We start from the raw sequence: 25,777 nt of genomic DNA on the forward strand, positions 1-25,777 counted from the left end.
AAAGGCAAACACAATCGTGAGTCTAACCGCAAATGACCAATGTGTGTTTCACCCCCATAAAGTCTCTATATCACACCTTCTTGGACTCACCCCAGCTGACACCCCACATATTTTCTATTTATGATCTGGGCACCATAGCAAGGCCAGTATTTATTCCTCATCCCTAATTCAATTGAGTAGCCTTCTGGGCCATTTAAGGGTCAACCACATTGGTGTGCCTGGGGTCACATACAGTGCAGGTCTGATGGCCAATGCTCTTCCCACCTACCCACATCCCACAAAGTCATTAGTGCAACAGATGGGGTTTTGGCAACAAGTGATTGAGTACTCTAGAGTGAAACAATAATGTGCAGGACTTTAGGCAGAGAGTAGATTTATTATTACCTTAACTGAAAGACTTCTGAGGCTGTGGAATGCACTACCTGAGGCAGAGAATGAAGGAGCTGACTGAAGAGCCCATTGAGAGTAGGCGGAAATAAAGGCAAAGGGATACAGAGGATGGATTAAGATTTCTGATCGAGTGAAGGTTAAACATTAGCACAACTGGTTTGGCTGAATGGCCTCTTCACAGGTCATACACTCCATGTCATTCAGCCATCTGAAGGATAAGGGAAGGTATGTAACGTTAATGGCAGAAAGCCCTGTGGCTCAGAAGATAAGTGGAATGCTCATAATGGGAGTGGGTGACATTGAGACAACGAACCACAAATTACTAAGTAATAAAAATATGCTGTAAATTGATATTGCCACTTAACAGTATTGACCAGACTTAATAAGTAATTCTCCTGACCTTAGTGAGTGATGGGAGATTCTGATTGGGAAGAAATGACATCATCTGCAGACCTTTAACCCTTGCCAGCTCAGTCACCTGACAGGCAGCCTCAGTCTCACTGTAAACAGTTAAATACTTGGAAGGCTTTAGAGTAACTGCATTCCAGGAGTCATTGGCCAGAGTAATTCAACTCCATCCCTTTTAAGGTAAAGCTCTGGTTGGCATACACAGCTGCAGCAGATTTAGCCTCAACAATTGAATATTTAATGCTGAAACAAAAAAGAGAAGACCCCCTCTCCCCCCCCCCCCCCCCCCCCCCCCGTTAGCCAACTGCCCCTGGCTTGCATACAGTTCAAAGGGTGCTGTTCGGGCTGTGTGCCTCGGTACCAACTATCCTTCATCAGTCTACCTAAGGTCAATTGGAGGTAGTCCTGATGGTTTAGCAGCCACCCATTCTGCTCCCTTCCCATTTACACCTTGAGGAAAGGGATTGAAGAAAATAGAAGCATGTATGCACAATTCATCGGTGATATTTCTCCTGGGCTGCTTGCAGCAATGACCATCACATCCTCCTGAAACTCCAGGCAGTACCGGAGTACTGGCATTCCCTGTGCATCTCAGGCCCTGCTATCAAGACTAGGAAACCTGACTCATTTGTTTTCATGCTTTTACTCTCCTGCTCAAGGACACAGAAAAAGGTTGCAACACTTCTACCGTTGCTTGCCGGGAATCAGCTAATTCAGCACATGCACAGGAAGTGCTTCTTCCCAGTCTTCTGAACTCTGATCCACAGGATTTTCACACTGAGCAGCTCACTGATTAGCAGAGTCTAAATTAATTTTCAAAGTGAACCCATGAAACACTTTAACAATCATTTGCTGCACTCTCTGCATGTCTGGAATAACTAAGATGTTTAATAATCACTTTTCAAATTGACTGATGGTGGGGACAGTTCAGGTCAATGAAGGATGATTTAATGCAGTCAAGAACCATATACTACACCTTCATATCCATATATGCTTAAATCTTAGCAAGGTGGATGCAACCAGGCCCATCACAGATTAAACTCTCCCCACTATTGAGCACATCTACAAAGAGCTCTGCCACAGGAAAGCAGCATCCATCATCAAAGAATCCCCCACCATCCAGGCTGTACTGACTTCTTGCTGCTGCCAACAGGAAGCAGGTACAGGAGCCTCTGGTCCCACACCACCAAGTTAAGGAACAAATATTACCTTACAACCATCAGGCTCCTGAACCAGAGTAGATAACCTCACTCATCCCAGCACTGAACACTTTCCACAACCTATGGACTCACTTTCAAGGACCCTACAACTCGTGTTCTCAGTATTAATTAATTAATTATGCACAGTTTGTCTTCTTTTGGTTAATTGTCAGTCTTTGTGCGTAGATTTTCTTTGATTCTATTGTATTTCTTTATTTTCTTGCAAATGCCTGAAAGGAAATAAATCTCAAGGTAGTATATGGTGACATATTTGGTGCGTGGCCAAGTGGTTAAGACGTTGGTCTAGTGATCTGAAGGTCGCTAGTTTGAGCCTCAGCTGAGGCAGTGTGTTGTGTCCTTGAGCAAGGCACTTAACCACACATTGCTCTGTGACAACACCGGTGCCAAGCTGTATGGGTCCCAATGCCCTTCCTTTGGACAACATTGGTGGTGTGGAAAGGGGAGACTTGCAGCATGGGCAACTGCCAGTCTCCCATACAACCCTGCCCAGGCCTGCTCCCTGGAAACTTTCCAAGCCCATGGTCTCTCAAGACTAACGGATGCCTATTTATACATACTTTGATGATCAATTCAGTTTGAAATTTACTTTGAATTTTGAGAAACCTAGGTTCCTTTAGAAAAAATGCTGAGCTTCCCAAAAAACACAGCTTCCAGGATCTAGTCACAGAGAGCAACCCCATCCCAGTTTGGTACTGTCAGCTGTGAATCTGTTCTGCTCCCTATGCTGTGATACCAAAGTAGCAGCTCTATTTTGCAATTTCCAATTTCATTCCTGATTCCTGCAACAATACTCAGCCCAGCAGGGTGGATATGGGGATAGGGATTTAGTCACAGGCACAACCCAGCAGCTTGGGTGGAGATATTTATGGAGACTGATAAGTATATGGAGGGAGGGTGGGTTGCTATGGGAATCGCCTGCTACTTCCATTTTAGAATGGCAAGGGAATAGAGCACCAGAAAATAAGAAAAAGATGATGGAATGAGGAAAAACAGAAAATAAGCCAGGTTTTGAGAGATGAACTCTCAGGATATCTTATGTAGAAAGAAATCCAGTGCAGAAAACGTGAAACAGAGTGGTTACAGGAAATGTGAAATGAAAACTGCTGGAACTGCTAAGCTGGTCAGTCAGTGTCTGTGGAGCGAGAAAAGAATTTACATTTAAGGTCAAAGATCTTTTGTCAGAAGAGGGAAAGATGAAGCAAGCTTAAAAGTGTCAGCCAAGTAAGGTGGGAAGAGGGATCAAAAGGGAAGGCAGGAGAGACTGAATGGCACCTAACTCCAATAAAAGGTCACAGTCCCGAAAAGTTAACTTCGTTTCTTTCTCCACGTAGGCTGCCTAACCTGCTGAGTTTACATTTTCCCCTGTTTTTAATAGTGTTGAAACCTGTTTCCAAATAGAAGAGGATAAACATACTCATAGTTGTTTCTAATTCTGCTGCATGACCTCACATCTCAATAGAGCCTGTCAGATTGATTTGTATTTAAAGCAATCTGCCTTCTGCTCTATGGTGAACGAACATTTCCCATTCCATGTTTCCATTAATGGGAAAAGTTCTTTCAAGCGAAGCCCAATGTACTTCCAATTTGTTTTCCTCCTCAAATAATGAATGTAAGCACTGTTCCCTCTATGCTGCATGGGGTGCAGCCACGTTGTAATTAAAATGCTCATGTGTACATTGACTTTGTTGCCACACAGTTGGAATTTCCTTTAATATAATGTTCGTATAATTTTGAAATATATGTTAATATAATCTATAAATTTTCTTAATAATAAATGTCCTACTACCTTTACTTTGAAAGATGTTGGAGCTATAATGTATTTACATTGTCAGTGTTTCAAGTGACAACACTGTTACAAATTGTAACAATAAACACAGAATGGAAGTTGGTAGTTCATTGTTAATACCTGCCGGCCTGTTGAACGGCGACACCATCTACAAAAAAAAATTAAGAGCCACGCAGTTTCCAGGCTGTGTAAAAATTTCCTGTTCAGAGCAGCTGTAAAAAAAACTTTGAGGGAACGCTGAATGTAAGAAAAACTTTGATGCTAATGTGATTAGATGCCATTAGTAAAATTTTTCTATTTCAAAATACCTCAGTTTCTGCAAAAATAAAACAAATTAATCACATTAAGTAATAAAATTTCTAATTATTTAGGTGAATAAAAATAATAAAAATAATAATAATAATAATACAAAGCAGAAATTCAATGCTCATCTGCAATGGCAAAGGCTGGTTCAGTCCAGTATGGAGGAAGTGTTTTTAATTCACTTCTGATATGAGATTTGCTGCCAAGGCCAGAATTTATTGACCATCCCTAACTGTCCTAGAATAGGTGATTGTGAGCTGCCTTCTTGAACTGCAGCAATATTTCTGGTGAAGGTGCTCCCAGTAGTTTTGGGGAGAGAGTTCCTGAAGTTTGACCCAGTGACACTGAAGAACTGTCCAAATCAGGATGGTGTGTGACCTGCAAGTGATAAGATTTCTCAGTTCCTGCTAACCTTATTCTTCTTGGTGGTAGAGATTGCAAGTTTGGTGTGTGTTGTCAGAGAAGCCTGGGCAAGTAACTGCAGTGCAGTTTGTAGATGTTACAGACTATAACCACTGTATATCCGTGGCAGATGGTGTACCAATTAAGCAGGGTGCCTTATCTTGGTTAGTGTTGCGCTTCTTGAGTGCTGTTGGAGCAACACCCATCTAAATTAATGTACTCCATCAGACTTCTTATCTGTGCTTGTAGATGGTAGATGTGTGTCAGGAGGTGAGGCACTCTTCACAAGATACCTAACTTCAAACCTGCTCTTATGTACCGAGTAGGTAGACTGGGCTGTATTCAAGCTCACTGGGCTCACCTGTGGATCTGAATAAACACACACCGTGGTTATCACAGGCTTTATTAAAACAGTTTTAGGCGAGTGTGTCCCCACAAAAGCATTCATTCTTCCCTAACCAGAAGCCTTGGATGAACCAGGAAATCCACAATCTGCTGAGGGCCAGGTCAGAATCTTGTGACCAAGAAAGTTACAAGAAGTCCAGATACGATCCCTGGAAAGCCATCTTGCGGGTGAAGTGGCAATTCTGGACTAAAGTTGAAGTCAATGAAGAATGCTATGGCAGGACTTGAATGCTATCATCTCTTATAAAGTAAAATCAAGAGACATACATGTGTTGTATAAAAGGAGAGAAGGTTAGCACTCCCCTTGATAAGGATGGAAGGGGCCCTAGTGGCCTTACAACACACAAATGGTTAAGGCATTGCCATCTACTTAGTGGCATCTAATTAATAAAAAAATTTTTAAAAAGAGACATACATGACAACAGGGCTTTGCTTCCAGATGAGCTCAATGCCTTCTATGCTTGCTTTGACCATTAAAACATTGAGGAACCTTCACAAACTCCCACAGCCCCTGATGTCCCTGTGATTTCAGTCTCTGAGGCCAACGTGTGAGCAGCCTTCAGGAGGGTGAACCCACAAAAAGCATCCGACCAGATGGGGTACTTGCCAAGTAGTAAAGACCTGTGCTGATCAACTGGCTGGAGTGTTCACTGAGATCTTTAACTGCTCGTCTTGACAGTCTGAGGTAACCCACCAGCTTCAAGCAGTGTCCAATTATACCGGTGCCAAAGAAGAATGTGGAACCTATCTCAATGACTATTGTTCAGTATCACTTACAGTCCATCCACAGTGATAAAGTGCTTTGAGAGGCTGGTGACAAAACATATCAACTCCTTCCTGAGAAGTGACTTGGAGCTGCTCCACTTTGCCTACTGAAACAACAAGTCTACAGTAGATGCCATCTCATTGGCTCTTCACTCAACCCTGGAGCATCTGGACAGCAAAGATGCATATATCAGGATGTTCTTTATCGCCTGCAGCTCACCATTCAATATCATCATCAGCTCAGAACTAATCAATAAGCTTCAAGACCTCGGCCTCAGTAACTCCTTGTGCAATTGGGTCTTTGATTTCCTCACTTGCAGACCCCATTCAGTTTGGATTGGCAACAATAACTCCTCCACAATCTCCATCAGCACAGGTGCAGCACAAGCCTGTGTGGATAGCCCCTGCTTTACTCACTTTACACTTACGACTGTGCGGCTAAGCACAGCTCCAATGCCATATTCAAATTTGCTGATGACACCACTGCTGTAGACTGAATCAAAGGTGGTAATGAATCTGCATATAGGAGGGAGATTGAAAATCTGGCTGAGTGGTGCCATAATAACAACTAAGAGCACAATGTCAGCAAGACCAAGGAGCTGATTATTGACTTGAGGAGGAGGAAACCAAAGGTCCGTGAGCCAGTCCTCATTGGAGGATCAGAGGTGGAGAGGGTCAGTGACTTTAAAATCTTCAGTGTTATTATTTTGGAGGACTTGTCCTGGGCCCAGCAAGTAAGTGCAATTACGAAGAAAACACAGAAGTGCCTCTATTTTCTGAGTACTTTGCGAAGATTTGGTTTGACATCTAAAACTTTGACAAACCTCTATAGATGTGTAGTGGAAAGTATATTGACTGGCTGCATCACACCCTGGTATGGAAACACCAATGTCCTTAAATGGAAAATCCTACAAAAAGTAGTGGATATGGCCCAGTTCATCATGGGTAAAGCCTTCCCCACCATTGATCACATCTACACAATGTGTTGTCGCAGATAAACAGCATCCATCATCAAGGACCACCACCACCCAGGAGAAGCTCTCTTTTCACTGCTGCCATCTGGAAGAAGGTACAGGAGCCTCAGGACTCACACAACCAGGTTCAGCAACAGTTATTACCCCTCAACCAACAGGCTCTTGAACCAAAGGGAATAACTTCACTCGGCATTACTTGCCCCATCACTGAACTGTTCTCACAACCAGTGGACTCACTATCAAAGACTTTTCTCAAGCTCTCAATGTTTATTGCTTATTTATTATTTTTTTTATATTTGCATAGTTTGTTTTTTGCACACTGGTTAAAATGTCTAAGTTGGTAAGGGCTTTCATTGATTCTATTATGATTATTATTCTATTGTGGATTTATTGAGAATGCCAGCAAAAAATGAATCGCAAGGTTGTAAATGGTGACATATATACATACTTTGATAATAAATTTACTTTGAACTTTTGAACTTTAAACTTATAGACATGGTATTCATGTGGTTGATTTGGTTAAGTCTCTGATAAAACCAATGAATCCCGAGATGTTGACAGCTAGCACATGTGGGAGTGTTACGTGCCACTTATTGTCCCATGCCTGTATAATATGCTTCTTGCTGTGGAGTCTCTGATGTTGAGTTGAAAGGTTAGGCACAGCTAGATCCCACAAACATCAGTGTGAAAATGACTACATAATGAATTTCAGTAATGTTTAAGGGATAAATATTGGCCCCAGAGCACTGCGAAGAACTCTCTAACACTTCTTTGAAATGCTATCCTTTGATCTTTTGCATTGATCTGACACAGTGGATGGGGCCTCAGTTTAAAAAATGGTACCTCTGACATTTGGGTACTCTACTGAACTGTCAGTCTAGACCCTACGTACCACTGTAACATTAAGCCAAGGTACCAAGTGGAAACGAGACTATCCCACTCAGGAGAATGTGAAGCCAGGTTGGCCCTTCTGTTACACGTCAACGTTTGAGGGGAGGTCACAACATATGATTGAGAGCAAGGGTGTCATCAGGGATATCTTCAAGAGGCAGCATCCATCATGAAGGACTCTGGCCATCTGGGTCATGCCATCTTCTCATTACCACCATCAGGAAAGAGCTACAAGAGTCTGAAGACCCACAGTCAATGATTCAGAAACACCTTCTTCTCCAATGCTAGCAGATTCCTGAACAGTCCATAAACCCATGAGCACTACCTCATTATTCCTTTCCTCTGCACTATTTATTTATTTGTAATTTATAGTGATTTCATGTCCTGGCACTGGACTGCTGCTGCAAAAGCAACAAGTTTCATGTCATCTAAGTCAGTGATCTGATTCTGAGATAGGCTGACCACGTTTTCCAGTGATCGCAGAGGAGAAAACCATGACAAAGAGCAACATTTACTGGGGAGGGGGAAGGGTGATTGGAGGTGATACTTGTTAGCTGTTGCATTGTTGGATCTGAGATGTTTGTGAATGTTAGTGTTGAGACAATTAGTGGCAAGAAGGTGCTTTGGGTGGGTGACTTGTTTTGTGGCATCAGCGAACCTTTAGAAATAAAGCAATGCCTGGTCATTTAATTAATGCTGGTTTCAAATAAACTTCCTCACGAGCTCATCTAGTTCATCTGATGAAAAGCAGGAGAGGGAAATCCCAGGCTTTGCAACAAGCTAGCTGACCACAAAATGGGTTGTGGACTGGCTGTGGCTTGGTACAAAAGCCAAGACAACGTTCTTGCCCCAGCTGGCTGCTCAATGTCCCTTGCTAGAAGTATACATCTGCCAATTAAAGAGAGCAGTGGACTTGGCTATAATGACTCTTACAGGCAAGACTCACTTATGGACAAAGACCGTTTGGACAGGGTAATGAAAAATTAGTTACAAAAGATGAAATATAAAACTGACTAATTCAATGTTATTTTTGGTATGGTCTGATGAGCTTACCAAAAATAGCGAAAAACAAATGTCCGGTTTAAGATGGCCCTGGTGAAGTACAATGACAACTTGTTGGCAGCAAACAAAACTACTAACTACATTAGTAATCACACTTTTTCTTGGAAACAATCACTGCAATCAATAGCCTGTTACTGGATTTGAACTTTGAACCGCTTGTACTACATGGCAGTTTTGCAGTGTGAACTGAAGCCTCGAAGACGCAGGACAGTTGTGTGGTGTTGTGTACAGGCTGAATTGAGGTGGCGGGGCTCAGGCCTAAGCCAATGTTCCGCCATTACTGGAGCGGACTTGGAGGTTCCAATTCAAAGTGGCAGAACGAGGGCAAGGCAGAGTCAAGGTGGAGGAGCCTGGGCCCGTGAGCCAATGTTTGACCGATTTAACTGCTGGGCCAGATTGGAAAGGTAAGGTATGGGCTGAATCTAAGCAGTGGGTCCAGTGCCCAAGAGCCTATCAAAGCGGCAGGGCTCGAGTCCGAGAGCAAGGAATGACCCACTGTTTGGCCGGTTTAAATGTCGGACTGGTTTGAAAAGGCCAGGGTGTCGGGGCCAGTGTTCAGCTAGCTGCTCGCGAGGTTTACTCATCTCTGTGCTGAACTGTGACTGTGCCCTACAACTAACTGGCTCCTGGATCAGCTGCGACTCACTTCGTGGCCATGGACTCACTTTTGTAAACTTCAGTTCTGAATGCTATTTGCTTACGTTTATTGTTTGCACAAGTTGTTTTCTCCCCCTGCACATTGGGTGTTTAGACAGTCTTCTTTAGTTTTACTGGGTTCTAATGGGTTTCTTTGTTTTGTGGCTGCCTGTAGGGAGATGAATCTCAAGGTGGTATACTTCGATAAGAAATTTACTTTGAACTTTGAAGCAGAATGAATACACTATTCAGCTTTCAGTCATTGGTATATGCACTGTGACTTTCGCAACAGCTGGGGAAGCTCAGTAATGCAAGCAATACCAAAGATATTCAAACTTTTAAGTCTTTTAAAATGCATGGGGACTCCTGCAAACACTGACACACTCACGGGGACCCCTTGTAAATATTGACATACTCCCCAGGGACCCCCTGTAAGTACTGACACACTCCCACGGAACCCCTTGTAAATACTGTCACACTCACAGGGACCCCCTGTAAATACCGACGCACTCCCTGGTGGCCCCCTACAAATACCAACACTCTCCCCGGGGCATGCTGTAAACACTCACACACTCTACGGAACCTCCTATAAATATTGACACGTTCTCAGGGTCTCCCTGTACCAGCTGGTATTAAGGAAGGGTGAAGTACACTGCATTGTGAATTATCCTCAGCACAAGATAATGTGTCCATAACAAAATCGGCAGCTATTCTCTGATCTTTGAGCTGCTTGAATGCTCGAGGAGTCAGATTACTCCAGACTTCCAGTCTGAGTGTGGCTAAATGTGCAGTTAACAAAGGGATGGAGGGAAGGAAAATGTATAAGAAAGAGGGAAACAGGGAGGGATTGATAAAGACAAAAGGAAAAAAAACAATGATGGTAAGGGGGTGAGAAAAATGAGTATGAGAGAGAAAGGGAAAGTGGAAGTGAGAATAAAAGAAAGAACACAAAGGGAACTATTTAGATGCACAATGCTGACTGTGGAATCTAGGTCCATGGGGCTCGCAACTCCAGACCGGGCATTCAACCTTTTCCTCTGAAAGCATTCATTGTGTAGGGATGAAGCCAGCTGCTGTGATGACAGCTGTTAAGATTTCTCCAGGCTGACAACCGTGTCTGCAAGCCATAACCGTGAGAGTTAAAAAAAAGTCAGAAATTAAGAGACTGAAAGGGGTGACATCATTTGGAGCAAGAAGAGGATTAAGTGTGCTGCAAGAGTGGCTCCTCACACATAGAGAAACTATCCGAGTCGCCGAGCTGACAGTTAGAGTTACCCAATGAGCAACACCACAACAAGTCTGTGGCACACCGCAAAAGGACACAAACCGAGCTCGAAGCCAATCTCTTCTAAGAAAATATTTGCATACTTCTCAAAGAATTAAAGGAAGGGCTTATATTCATATAGCGGCTTCCATAACATCTGGTTATATAACTCAACTCTACAGCCTAAATGTCACTCGCCTTTGCAGAAATGAAACAGCAAATTTGCACAGTAAAGGCCTGAGAGACAGACTGATTAGATCACCTGTTTTATTGGTTTTGGTAATTCATTCAGCGTCTTCCCCAACCAGAAGCCCTGCATGAGCCATGAGATCTGCAATCTGCTTAGGACCAGGTCAAAGGCATTCATGTCTGGTGATCAAGAAATTTACAAGAGGTCCAGGTCCAATCTCCAGAAAGCCATCTCATGGTTGGGACTGTAGACTGAGAATGGGAAGGGGACAGGGAGAGGGGAATCATGGTTGGGAAAAGGGAAAGGGAGAGGGGAGGAAGCAGGAAGCACCAGAGAGACATTCTGTAATGATCAATAAACCAATTGTTTGGAATCAAATGACCTTGCCTGGTGTCTCAGGGCTGGGTGTGTCTGCATCTGCAGCACCCCATGCCCCTGGTACTTCCTCTCTGCCACCCGTCCCACACCCCTCCCATGGTGCTCCACCCTTGCCATCCCCAACATCCTTTGCTCCCGCCAGATTTACAAACTCGCTCTCTGCTCCACATTGACAAATACAGTCTTAGGCACCCTAGCTATATATGTGCCTAACAGTTTTGCACAGTATCGTGTATTATTGGCATGTGTACTGAGATGCAGTGAAAAAGTTTTGTTTGAGTGATATGCCTCACAATCATGACATATCATGGCATACACAAGCACATTGAAGTGGTAAAAGAAAACAGGATCTAGTGTTACAGTTACAGAGAGAGTGCAGTGCAGGTAGACGATAAGGTGCAAGGAATACAACGAATTTCACTGGGAGATGAAGAGTTCATCTTTTAGCATGTGAGAGATCTGTTCAAGAGTCCAACAACAGCGGGACGGAAGCTGTCCTTGAGCCTGGTGGTATGTACTCACAGGCTTTTGTATCTTCTGTCTGATGAGGTGAAAGGAGAGAGAATTTATGGGGTGGGAGGGTCATTGATTATTTTGGCAGCTTTCCCGAGACAGTGGGGAAGTCAGTAGAGTGGAAGCTAGCTTCCAAAATGGACTGGGCTGCGCTCACAACTCTCTGCAATATACAAGCTCTAGTTAAAGGATAAGTATTGATTCATACACTAGATTGAACTTCTGAATAGTAGCATAAGTTCTTTGAACATCAGTCTAAGAGAGGGCACATAGAGCCTTTATTCAACACCTCATCCAAAGGACAGTGCCTTCAGCTCTGGCACTCAGAACATCAGCTTGGATTTTTTGCTTACAGTCACTGGACAGAAAGTTGGCCCCACCACTTTCTGACTCAGAAGGATGAGTTGTGCTCACAGAGGCAAAGGCACAGCTGATACTGTGATTCAAATCTGAAGGCATGGTAGAACAGAAAAGATCTCTATACTCAGCGAATAAGTATCCCACACCATCCTACAGAACTCACGATTGTTTCTAAAATATGCAGCATTAACTATCTACAAAATGCTCTGCAGTTACAACACAATAGAACGGTGCACAGAGAAATCCTCATGTATTATAGACCAAGCAGGCTCGGGAGAACCACTGTACATTCCTGCAACACATCCCGCAGTGCTTTCCAGCCATCGAAGCACTTTTGAAGTGTAGTTATTGTTTCACCAAGAGTAAAAGCTAATTTATATACAGCAACATCCCACAAAGAACAATGAGTACCAGTTGGCCAAAACACCTGGGAAAAACGCCCTGCTCTTCTTTGAAAATAGTGCCATGAGATCTTTCACATTTACCTGATAGACTTGTAATGCCCTGGGAAAGGTTTCACTGCTAGTGTAATGGTTTCTCTGTAGCAGCAGTGTTTGGATTATGACTCGAGATAACGGGGGCTTTGGAATGTGCGCCGTCCAATAAGGGCAGTGTTTCTTCTTTCCTGTGTGCCCAAGAGTGAGGGATTCGCAGGCTTTTGCTCGGCAGAAGATGGAGAGAGAAGATGCTGGAACGGAGAGGTCGTAGACTGCGGGACCTAGTGGACTTGGAATAGGGTTGGGAGTTGACGACGCCCGAGGGAAATCGATGGAGGACTAACGGAGGAAAACTGTGAGCTCCAACGTACGCATTAGACTGTTTCATTAAAATGGGTCCTTTTCGTTTTGTTTTCTTTACTAACCCGATAGCCAGATTAAGGATTATAAAGCTCAATCGTTTAATTGCATATGGTGTACTGTTTGTTATTTCATGATACTGATTTTACAGGGGAAAACATCACGCAGCATCCACACACATGAGATTTCACACGTTTGGAGGGGCCTGAGACTGTCTTCCCCTAGACTAACGCCGCCAGCCAAACCTGAGGGTTACAGACTCAACACCTCAGCTGACGGACTGGAATGTCAGCCTTCATATTTTTGTCCTCAGATACCCGGCCTTGAACCCACAACCTCAAAGCCCACAGGCAGCAGCACTGTCTACTGAGCTATAGCTGACACCTCGCTACGGTTTCTTAAACTGAACCAGAGCAAACATGCAATGACAGAGGCGACTGATGGACTCATCATGGTTTATCCAACTAGGAGCAGCTTAGATATTCAAGTATTCAATTGGAGAGTTACCAATGGCACATCTGTCCCTTCAGGTATCATTAATAAGCTAGAATAAGATCAATGAGCATCAAATAACAAACAGCACCATGCAGTACTGCACATCTGCTCCATTTTTAAGTAACAGATGAGTGAGACTGCCACAGGAGACTGAGTTCCAATCTCACTTTGGCAGCTGTGTTACCTCAACCCTAAAGAGACACCCATCCAGGGAAGAAAGACACTGATTGGGCCAAAGAAATAACAAGAAAAACAATGGCTTCTGCCAAACAAACCCTTAGCTAGGAAACAGCCAACCCTTTATGCCAATAATAGCTCACATTTCTAGAGTGCCTTTCATAACTTCAAGCATTTTATAGTCACTTCTGAAGTGTTGTCACTGTAGGCCTGATCAAGTCCCTCTCTATAACCAGATCTCATTCAATAGCCATGCTGAGGGACTTAATGTGGTGCAGGCCATACCTCGTGGGACATGGCAAACAGATCAGAATCCTATACTTCCGTAGGAGTCTAGACATCACAGACATTAGTGTCATGCACAACCTGCTGAGGTGAAATTGAATAGATCAGTCGGTATTTACAGGAACAACTGAAGCATTTAAAAGGCTGATTGCACATCACAGGCCAAAAGGTTGATTTACTGTTGGATATACACAAAAATAAAAGGCTCCTTGTAGCTTTTGTGCTGGGCTGTAATAGATGCAGGCCTATTAGGAATCATTAGCCTCATGCAAGACTTTGGAGTTCACAGTCAGATTTTATAACATTGTTCTAATTGTGATTGACAATAACTGTTCTTCTCCTCGTTACAATGCCACGTTCACACTGTACATTTTCTATGTTGGACATGTACAATATATTTGATCTGCAGCCCCGTCCCCAGATGCTGCCTCCTCTGAAGGCACCACTGCAATGGGTAAAATTCCATTCAATGCCCTCTGCTGCTTGACCAAAGATGTCACTTTCAGACTTCAGTTTTAATTGGCGAGATATTGTGTATCCTGTACTGCACTCATTGCCGCAGATGTCAATGTGCTGGGTTAAATGTTCTCAGCCAGCATGAGGCAGTGGGAAATGACTGTAAAACTGGAGGTCCTTGGGGAAGAGAGAGAGACAGAGAGATATGCACATAGACAGAGGATGACCAGTTGGGGAGAAGAGCAGAAACAGAAGGTTGAGTCAAACATATAGGAGAAAAAGTCCAAAGTTCAAACTACATTTATTATCAAAGTACGTATATGTCACCACATACAACCCTGAGATTCATTTTCTTGAGGGCATTCATAGTAAATAGAAAGAAACACAATGGAAACAATGAAAAACCGCACACAACAGAGATGGACAAACAACCAATGCTCAAAAGACAACAAAGTCTGCAAGTACAAATAGAGAATAAAAATAATAATAAATACAATAAGTAATAAATATCGAGAACACAAGTTGTAGAGTCTTTAAAAGTGAATCCATAGGTGTTGGAATTAGTTCAGTGTTGGGGTGAGTGGTTATCCCCCTTTGGTTCAAGAGCCTGATGATTGAGGGATAATAACTTTTCCTGAACCTGGTGGTGTGGGACTTGGCGTGTCTGTACCTCCTTCCTGATGGAGCACTCCTGTAACAGCCCTCCTTGTAAATATGCTCAGTGGAGGGGAGGGCTTCACTGTGATGGACTGGGCCATATTCACTACTTGTAAGACTTTCTGTTCAAGGCCATTGGTGTTTCCATACCAGGCTGTGATGCAACCAGTCAGTACACTCTCCACCACACATCTTTAGAAATTTGTCAAAATTTTAGATGACATGCTGAATCTTCGCAAACTTCTAAGAAAGTAGAGGTGATGCCCACACCTTGAGATTTGAAGCTATTCACTGGTTGGTTCTGATATAATTAAGAAATATCATCAGATCTTTTAGTTCAGTCTCCACTGTTATATTGTCTCTGATTACTGCCATTATGTAGCCTCATTCAATGACAGGCAATGAATGAATCTATCCACTGCACAATGGTCAGCACTGATCCAAATCCTATTCTTATCACTACTGATAGATAGATAGATAGATACTTTATTCATCCCCATGGGGAAATTCAACATTTTTTCCAATGTCCCATACACTTATTGTAGCAAAACTAATTACATACAATACTTAACTCAGTAAAAATATGATATGCATCTAAAATCACCCTCTCAAAAAGCATTAATAATAGCTTTTAAAAAGTTCTTAAGTAGTTTACTTAAATACATTGAGTCCTAACCCCGGCACTTTAACATATCTTACTCCTGGCGGTTGAATTGTAAAGCCGAATGGCATTGGGGAGTATTGATCTCTTCATCCTGTCTGAGGAGCATTGCATCGATAGCAACCTGTCGCTGAAACTGCTTCTCTGTCTCTGGATGGTGCTATGTAGAGGATGTTCAGGGTTTTCCATAATTGACCGTAGCCTACTCAGCGCCCTTCGCTCAGCTACCGATGTTAAACTCTCCAGTACTTTGCCCACGACAGAGCCCGCCTTCCTTACCAGCTTATTAAGACGTGAGGCGTCCCTCTTCTTAATGCTGCCTCCCCAACACGCCACCACAAAGAAGAGGGCGCTCTCCACAACTGACCTATAGAACATCTTCAGCATCTCACTACAAACATTGAATGACGCCAACCTTCTAAGGAAGTACAGTCGACTCTGTGCCTTCCTGCACAAGGCATCTGTGTTGGCAGTCCAGTCTAGCTTCTCGTCTAACTGTACTCCCAGATACTTGTAGGTCTTAACCTGCTCCACACCTGATACTGTCACTATACAGCTACTGTCACCTGATAGCTAACCATCCTTCAAGTGGACAAGGGGCTCTCTATTACTAATACCTCTGTTATTGAAATACAACTCATAACTTTTAAAAGGAATCAGCTTAAAGAACTTTATAAAGAAAGGTTTAAAGTCAATGTAGGAAAGCCTGGCTCGTGGGATAAGGAAGGGAGGGAAAAATTTCATTTGCACAGCAATGTAAAGAATCTTAACCAAGTTCTTAATAATAAGGTTTATCATTTTATTGCATACAGTGGAAATCTTCCACTGTTGTCTGACTCGTAACAAAAAGAGGAAGAAAACATAAAGTAATAACCACAAAACAATGTAGGCTGAATGTGACTAGGACTAAAAGAATCATATTTCTGCTTTCAATGGTTTCTGGTGTAAAGTCTGGTTAACTCCACCTCTCCCAATTATTCTGTTACGGTTACTTTAGCAGTTATATTTGCACTTCTCGGATTGCACTATAATCTTTGCACCATTTGGCTATTTTATGCTCATCGCTGTCTTTATTATCTGCCAGCCCATGCAAACAAAGCATTTAGCCGCAACTTGGTGTTTATGACAATAAACTAATCTCATCTTCTCACATCAGACGGTGTTTAAATAGGGATAGTATGAAGTTGGTTATGATGTTCTCCGCAGTCAAGCATTAGTTAATGGTGTGCAATATAGCACAACACCATTGTTGCTGGATTAGTAATCCACAGACCTGAACACACAGCCAAAATCACAACAGTGCAGGTTGTGAACTTGAATTAAAACTTCTAAAGATCTGGAAATTAAAAAGCGTATCTCACTAAAAGTGGCCTGAAGCAGCCAGGCTGGCACAGGCCCCCAGTTGGTTCATTGTTGGTATTTGCCGTCACCTAGTTTGGCTTTATTCCAGCCTCAAACCCAAAGCTGTACAGCTGTACCCAAAGTTAACTACCCTGTTCAGTGTACACGTGGGTAGCCAACCTCCGGTGGGTTTGCGCTGCTGAGCACAAATCAGTCAGCTTCTGGCATAACAATACACACAGCACCAACAGTGTAAAAGAGATCACTGGTCACATGACACAGTTCGGCCAAGCACTGGAGAGCACCAGTCAGCACTACAGATGTGCTGTTACCCCTGGTGCCACTCAGAGTCCTGAAGAGGTGTAATAAAGTGTTGGCAAGTTTTGAAAATGTGAGTTATTACAAGGTTACTTTACCAGCAAGGGATCAGGTTAATGATTCCTTCAAACACATTATATTAGTTTCTCTGAGGCTCCAGCATATCCTAAGGACAAGCAAACACAAACTATTTGGATCTGAGTAAGCCTCTGAAAAAGAAGATCGTGCTTTGATGTGGCAACTTAGATCATGAGGCTTTTCTTTTACCGTTTGTAGAAAATTTTCTTCCCAAGGATTGTGACTCTATTTTATTTTGAGCATCTTCCTAAAAAATAGCATAATTGCACCTACGGTAGGATTACTTACAGTTACAAAATAAAGTTTGGATAAAAATTAACATCAAAGCCACCACATCAAATAGGTTGATGCCTAATAATACTCGTGATTTCACCAATCACTTTTCGTTTGGGGAATTGTCTGTGGAAATCTGATCATAGCCAGGTAAACACAGTAAGCACAATTGGACTGTAAAGCCCAGGCCAGGGAGTGGGGAAGGGAAGAACTGATAGATTTCATGCCTGAGCCTGGCAGGATGGGCACATGTTTTCGGCATCTGGATTCCCTACTAACAAAGACAACATACATTCTACAGTAACTTCTGCAGTCAAACATCCACAGAGATATAGAAAAAAGAAAATTTAAGAAGCAATTTGAAAGTGCAGCAGTACTTGCATTCATACAATATAGCACCTTTGGCAACTTCTATTCATATCAGAGATTATGGTTTGTCTCATGATCCCCGAGTTTAGATTACACTTGTTTGGATTTAATGGGTAAAGTTTTCACCAGCAGGTAGTTGAAGGGGTGGAATTGAAGCTGGCAGTGCCATTAGGGTGTGAGAGGCTGACAGACAACTGGCAATGTGGTGGCCTAACTGGAGTTAAATGCTGCCCGTGTTCATAGGATTCCTCTAGAAAACATGTAAAAGAGCATGTCAAACATGTTTTTACACTTTTCAGAACAGCAAACCACAGAATACGAAGAATAAAGGTAATAGGATTCAGCACAGAGCAAACCCTCTTATCACATGGGGTCTAACTGCATGTGACTGAATCCTAGTGTAATAGCCTGGTTTAAGACCATGCTTTATTTTATTAATATGGTAATGCTGTTGGGCATTTTATTCACCTGCTCAAGGAGATTGTGTTGATGATGACAACAGCAACAATGAAGAACTACTGAAAGATTTAGAAGCCTATGGTAAGAGGGTTACATCAGCTATGTTACAAAGTAACAACATATCAAAGAAGGATTTAAGACACACCAAACCAAAGAGAGTCTTGCCAGTTTTTCAATGTCACTTTGAAGTTCACTTCTTATTATTCATGTTCTCTGTTATGCCTTGAGACTGCACTGTTGGTTGAGGGATGAACATTGGCCACCATGGAATTCCTGCTCATCTCTACACAGTATTGTTGGATCTTTTACGTCCAACTAAGTAGGCAGATGAATCCAGCCGGCTCCTTGCACATTTTCCATCCATTGCTGGGCTGAGCGTCGAACTAGCAACTCTGCCTCATAAAATACAAGCAAAGTGCTAGAAGAAATGGTGAAAAATGCCTCTACACAATAACTTGAGCAGCATGCAAGAGTGTTGGCTGACACTCCTGCACCCACTCATTGCTAAGGATCAAGGGCACAGTTTAAAGTAGTCAACTGGCAAGATAAAGATGAGATTAGAACAGTTCTTATCAGCCCTGCCACCTCACACCCCTGCAAGTGGAGACTGTCTCATCTTTAACTTGGACCTGCACAACTTCAAGACATTTGCTGCAAAGCTCAACTCCAGTCACCTTCTAGATGCAGGAGTGAGTAATAGGTACAACTTACGGCAAGAGCAGCATTGTGAGCTGAATCTCAGCTGCCTGAACTTGTTAGTCACACTGACAGAAATCCATACCTTCCAGGAAATGATTCAAAAGCTTGTGGCTGATTCTCTTTATACATCGCTGCAGCCTGTACCACGCCAAGACAGAAATAATAGACACAAGTAGCTTCTCAAAATAGCATCCCTCTATGACGATGATGAGGGTCCAAAATATCAAATTCCTACATTTTTATACCAAAGTCCAGGAGCTGTCGGAAGATTCAGTCCCTGCCAGACTCCACCACTTCCTTCACATGCAGGCCCAGATCCAAAGAATGACCAAAGCATTTAGGCAAGGGTGTTGTCACAACTGAGTCTTCTCTTAAGTCAACATAGTGTCTATCTGAATAAGGTCTCTTTACCGACCTTTCTCTACTCCAGTTTGAGCACATTGGTGCAAGCCAGTGGTTATCCATTTTGTGTGGATCAGTACCACACCATTCAGTAGATCAATGCATTAGACCACTGGGTTAGGGACAACACCCACTTTGAGAGCTGTGCTCCACTTCATCTGCAAAGGACACAGTTTCCGGAGCTATTTATGATAGAATCATAATTTGTGAATCATAAGAGATGATGCAGATAGCAACCACAAAAACAACAGAAATTATTTAAGCTAGAGCAATATCAAATTAATACCCATTGACCTAACTGTCATGTCCACTGTAAACAATGGAAGAGGAAATGAAGTGAGAGTGGGGGGGGGGGGTTAATCCAAAAGTGTCAATTTTATGCTACTGCCCAAGGTTAGTGTACCCACTATGTTTGATCAGCACTGACAACAGATTATAGTTTTAATTAGCAATCTGTTGGAGGAACTCAGCAGGTTGAGCAGCATTTGTGGGGAGGGGCGGTGGTGAGAGAAATTAGCAGTCTTCAAGACCGTCATTGCTGGAATCCAATAAGTAAAGGAGGTGAGAATGGGAAATGGAATGGTTTCGGTAAAATATTGCTTGCAAAGCCCATTTATTGGTCAACGCAAAGAAACTGCGTGTAACCTGCTTCTAACCACATTGCTATTTAGTTATAATTGTCTGACGCTTGCTTGTACTCTTCCAAAAAAGTATTTCTCGAACACTTATCCCATGTTCCCTCCTGCCCAAACCAAACAAGGCCTGAGTTCGTTTGTTGGTGCACTTTGGTTGTCCATTCTATGGTCATCACTCAAATTTATTATTTACTTGAGTGATGACCATATTTATTTGAATTATTTATTTATCGACGGAGGATGAGAGGTGACCTGATAGAGGTGTATAAGATGATGAGAGGCATTGGTCGTGTGGATAGTCAGAGGCTTTTTCCCAGGGCTGGAATGGCAATCATGAGAGGACATAGTTTTAAGGTGCTTGGAAGTAGGTACAGAGGAGATGTCAGGTGTAAGTGTTTTTTTTACGCAGAGAGTGGTGAGTGCGTGGAATGGGCTGCCGGCGACAGTGGTGGAGGCGGATATGATAGGGACTTTTAAGAGACTCCTGGACAGGTACATGGAGTTTAGAAAAATAGAGGGCTATGGGTAACCTTAGGTCATTTCTAAAGGTAAAAACATGTTCGGCACAGCTTTGTGGGCCGAAGAGCCTGTATTGTGCTGTAGGTTTTCTATGTCTCTATTTAATTGGAGATACAGCACGAAATAAGCCCTACTGGCCCAACAAGACACACTAGCAACCCATTTATTTAACCCTAGCCTAATCACAGGACAATATACAATGACCAATTAACCTATTAACTGGTACGTCTTTGAACTGTGGGAGGAAACCGGAGCACCCAAATTCAGTTCACGGGGAGAGTGTACAAACTCCTTACAGGCGGCGCCGGAATTGAACTCTGAACTCTGGAACTGTAATAGCATCGCACTAACCGGTACGCTGCCATGTTGCCCATCCTTTATATAGGTAAATGTTCCCACTCTGTGACGGTGGGCTTTGTGTATATGGGAGGAAGGGGTGGTATAACAGAGCTTAAGGTTGCCCTCTCTCACCATCCACTCACAGCTGGGAGTGAAACCTGGGATGACTTTTATTAATGGGTAATGTGGACCATATCAAGGCAATGGACCATTAACTCACTGCCATCCACCAGCTAAATCAAGCAAGGTCAGGGATCAAACCTGGCTCTTCTAAGTCTGCATGCCTTAAATCACCAATCAGATATCAGAACAGCTTTAAATTCTCTTTTAAGGAGGACAAAAGAACCCTTTTTATACTTCTCTTTCAGTGTGCAATATTCCAAAGGTTACATGAGGAGCCTGCCTTTCACAGCCCACGACTCCCAGCCCACACATTACTGCACCAAGGACACTCATCTGCTTTTTTCCTTGAGAGATTTATTAATATTAATGAACTATGTAGGGGTGCTCCTGACCAAGGTCACTAACTTTTATCGTCGTTGCTATGGTAAGCTATTCCACTCAACCTCTACAACATGATTGACAGACTGTCAAAGAGTGTGCCGACAAAAACAATGCAAACTGGCCATGAAATGGAGACCTGTCACATTTTCTGGACAAAATCCAGGCATTAATGCAATCACAGAGGTCCAACATGACTCACTCGTGTGTAAATGAATGCTTATCTCCAGGAGGACCCTTTCACATATATATTATAGTGTGGGGGCACATTATTGAAACATGAGACAGCATCTGAAACAATAACTTCAATGCCCAACCAACAGAGAGCTCAGTCATTGCAAATTTTGCATTCTTAAGTTTGCAGCAAATCATGGATTCCTGACTCCCACCCAGGGCCCAGATTGATGAAATTCTGTTTTATTTATAAGCTGTTCAATGATACAACTGCTACATACATGCTCATGGGCACCGAGGTTGCTTTACTACAGAGGTCACTGCTACGTACACGGTTTGAAGCAAAACTCCAAGAACAGGCTGCCTTAATCACCCCTTAACCCTTTTGATGCCAGTCTTCACTCTTTGCCTTATCAAGCATCTAAGAACAATATAGACTCTTGGAATCTCAATTATCAATGTGTTTAACAAGGCAAAGGTGAAGTCTGTGTGGGTTTAAAAGATCTGTAATTAAGTGCCAGTTTGAATCTGGAGGGGTACAAATCTTCCCTGGAATAACTCCCACCAATTTGACAACCCACCCCAATCTCTGCACTCCTCCACATGTTGCATCCTGCTGATCGCTGGATTTTATTGCAGACTTATTATCAGCCAAGCTCTGGGATTCCCTCCATAAACCTCCCACTTCTATCCCTCCTTTCAGAGACCCTTTCAAAGCCTAACTTCTGACCAAGCATTCAGTCATCTGCTCCAGTTTCCTGGTCAGTAGCATGGAGATGGCAACTAGTGCCAATCTCAGAGATGGATGGCAACTTTAGGACTGTGTCATGGGGAGTTGTTTTTCCCCATCGCTGACATGAGGGATGCTATCTGGTGGCTTCAGCTGGGCACCTGTAGCATGCAGAAACTATGATAGCATCAAGCTAGTTGGACCGCCAATCAAGGTGAAGAAAGCAAAAAAGCACTAATGTATATCTTTGGATGTATTTTACAGGGAAAGAAATAAAAGATCAGAACAGATGCATGGGTCAAGGTAGAAGCTGTAAAATCATAAACTTAGAAATCCGATTAATTTTGAAAACAGAAAATGAGTGTTCAGGCCGAGGGGTTGTTTGTCAGTACTGTGGGCTAGAACGCCATTAAAAATCCAATTACACCCCATTCAACACTGTGTAACATTCTCAGGAGCAAAAAACTGCATATGCAGGAAACTTGAAACAAAAGCAGAGAATGCCAAAGGTGCTCGAGCAGCTCGGCAGCATCAGTGCGGAGAGAAACAGGTGAAATTGCAGGTCCAGGTTCTTCATTAAAACCACTTTAGTGAGAAGAAAGCCTTGTTTTGAACTATTAGAGAGGGGGAGGGTAGAGAGGACAAAGGAAGTGCAGATCTGTCGTAGGTTGAAGAGCAGTTTATCATACTGCGGTATGAACAACGTGATGCAGAGCTAAATTGAAACATGGCACATTGAAACAAAAGCACAGCACATCTGTAGGAAAATCGTTACAACTCTTGGGATTTAACATTGAGTTGAACCATTTATGATAGGCTCTTTTTTTTAGACAAATGAGCCTGAACAAAATGTGTTGTGTTTCAATATGACGCAACTTAATTTTGTTCCAGCTGTCAGATTTAAATATAATTGACATGTTGACAACCTTGGTCGCAGACACTTCCTCTGTTCTGTGCGCCATGTAAAACACCCTTGTCTCTTCATTTTACCATTTTTGATAAAGAGCCCTAAAATGTTAATTGTGTTTCTCTTCCCACTGAGGCAGTTGAGTGCTTCCAGCATCCTTTGATTTTGTAACATTCTCACTGTTCATTACAAGAATAGTGCATAAGAAGTTAAAACTCTTGCATTTAAAAGTAAAAGCTCTTGTCTAATCATTGACTGTACTGGTGATGACAGCAGCCTTGCAGAAGAGTGGGGCATCACTAATGGTAGTTCTGGAATTCCATATTGAACTAGACAAGTGTGGGCATCAAAAGTAATCAGCAGTTTCACTGTAGTGAGCACTGACAGTTTTGGTGTCAAATTTGAGGCCAAACTCTTTCTGTCACTTGAAATCAAATTTAGTTTCATAATGTGTGTATAAAGTGCTTTATAATGTTTTACAATGTTAAAAAGATGCTACATACGTGCAAGTTGTTGCTTTTGGAGATTGCCTGTATATTGAAGAGGATAAACTGGCACTTTTGAAACTACCTACCTTCATCTCCAAGAAACTTACACTCATCTCCCATTCAATAATTCCTACAGGCATAACAGAACAATATTATCTGCTTTTGCAGATGCAAGCTGTGCCATGCTATTGGCGACTAGTACAGCTACACTAAATTTCTGCCCAAAGATTATAAAGTTAACCCATGCACCAGATCCAAACCTGAAACTAGGACTATGGATTGGTCTAGTGGTACATCAGTCTAACTACATGACCTTGCATCATTTTTCCTGCACTTACTATTCATTGGAATAGGATTCCTCCTCTTCATTATGTATCATTCTTTAAAATTATTCTTCAACATCTGTGTATCGCTGACACAGCCCAGCATTTATTGCACATCCCTAATTGCCCTTGAGAATGTGGTGTGGTGCAGTGCAGTTCTTCTGGAGAAGATAAGGAGGTCCAGGATTCAGACTCAGTAATGATCAAACATCAGTGATGCATTTCCAGTCAGGATAGCATACGCCTTGGAGGGGAATTAGCAGATGACGGTGTCCCCGTGAGCACAGGCGTCTCATCCTATTTGCTGGTAGAGGGCATTGGTTTGGAAAGTGCCGTTGGAATAGCCTGAGTGAGTAACTGCACTGCATTCTAGATGGAACACACTGCATCCATGGTGCACCATAGTGGATGGAATAAATGTTCAAGGTGTTGGATGGGGTGCAAATCAAAGAGACAGCTTTGTCCTGGATGGTGTTGAGCTTCCTGAGAGTTATTGGAGCTGCACTCATCCGAGAAAATGGAGAAATTTCTGTTCGGTATTGATCAGAGTGTTGATGGTGGGTCTCAGTGATAGTCATCAAGGGTAAATGGTAAGACTGTCTCATTGGAAGTTGAGATACAACTGTTGCCTCATCGGCACATGACTGAATGTTACTGTGGTCTTGCTTTATTTACTGAGGAATTGCAAGTAGATTTGAAAATTGAGCTGAGATGATTGACCTTCAACAACCATAATCAGCTGCCTTTCTGTGAGGTGTAACTCCAACCATTGGGGTGGTTTCCCTGTCATGCTCATTGATTTCAGTTTCACTAGGTCTTATTGACATCACATGCAATCAAACAGTACCTTTACGCCAAGGACAATCACTTTTATGTCGCCTCTAGAATTAAGTTCTTTGATCCATGCCTCGACCAGGGCAGTGATGAAGTCTGAAGCCAAGTGGTCCTGATGAAACCCAAGCCAGGCATCAGTGTTCATTTTATGGGTGAGTACAGCTTGATCACAGTGTCTATGATATCTTTCTGCACTTTACAGAGAGCGCTGATGGGCAGTAGTTAACCAGATTGGATTTGTCTTGCATTTTTGGAAATGGCAACATACCTGGACAATTTTCTACACTGCCAGTAGATAGAACAGCTTGGTTCAAGGCACAGCAGTTCTGGAGCTCAGGTCTTCAGTCTTTGTTGAGAAGTTGTCTGATCTTGAAGCCTTTGCTATATCCAACATATGGAGTAAATTGAATTGGCTTCTGTGTTGGTTAGGATCTCTGGAAGGAGTGGAATGGATCATCCATTCAACACTTCTGGCTGAATATGGCTGTGCCTGAGAAAGGGCATGTTCTTTAAGTCTTCTCCTCCCATTAGTCTACTACTGTTCCTGACTGGATTTGGGAAGACTGCACTGCTTTGATCTGATTCATTGGTTGTGGAGTTGCTTTGCTCTGTCTATTGAACGGTGCTTTGGATATTTAGCACAATTATAATCCTGTACTGTAGCTTTACTAGGCTGGCAATTCATACCTTAAGATATGACTGATACTGATACTCTGCTGAGTCGCACAACATGGAGTCTGGCCCTTTGTCCCATTGTGTGTGTGTTGGCCATCCATTTACACCAAATCTACACTAATCTCATTTTATTCTCCCCACATTCACATCCCATTCTAATAGATTCCACCTGTAGACTTCACAACTTGGACCAATTTACAGTGACCAATTAACTAACCTACATATTTTGGGAGAGAGA

The 25,777-nt window shown here is 42.7% G+C and overlaps 1 protein-coding gene and 1 non-coding gene across 5 annotated transcripts in view; one reads left to right on the top strand and one right to left on the bottom strand.

The window, feature by feature from the left end:
* The window catches only part of LOC140741179 (integrin alpha-7-like), a 193,580-nt gene that overhangs the window by 131,615 nt on the left and 36,188 nt on the right, over window positions 1-25,777 (bottom strand). The gene's annotated exons all lie outside the window — the stretch shown is intronic.
* LOC140741652 (U6atac minor spliceosomal RNA) lies at window positions 5,184-5,314 on the top strand. Its single transcript, XR_012102109.1, has one exon. It is a non-coding gene; the product is annotated as a U6atac minor spliceosomal RNA (small nuclear RNA).

Source organism: Hemitrygon akajei, chromosome 18, assembly GCF_048418815.1.
Source record: "Hemitrygon akajei chromosome 18, sHemAka1.3, whole genome shotgun sequence".
Classification (NCBI taxonomy): domain Eukaryota; kingdom Metazoa; phylum Chordata; class Chondrichthyes; order Myliobatiformes; family Dasyatidae; genus Hemitrygon; species Hemitrygon akajei.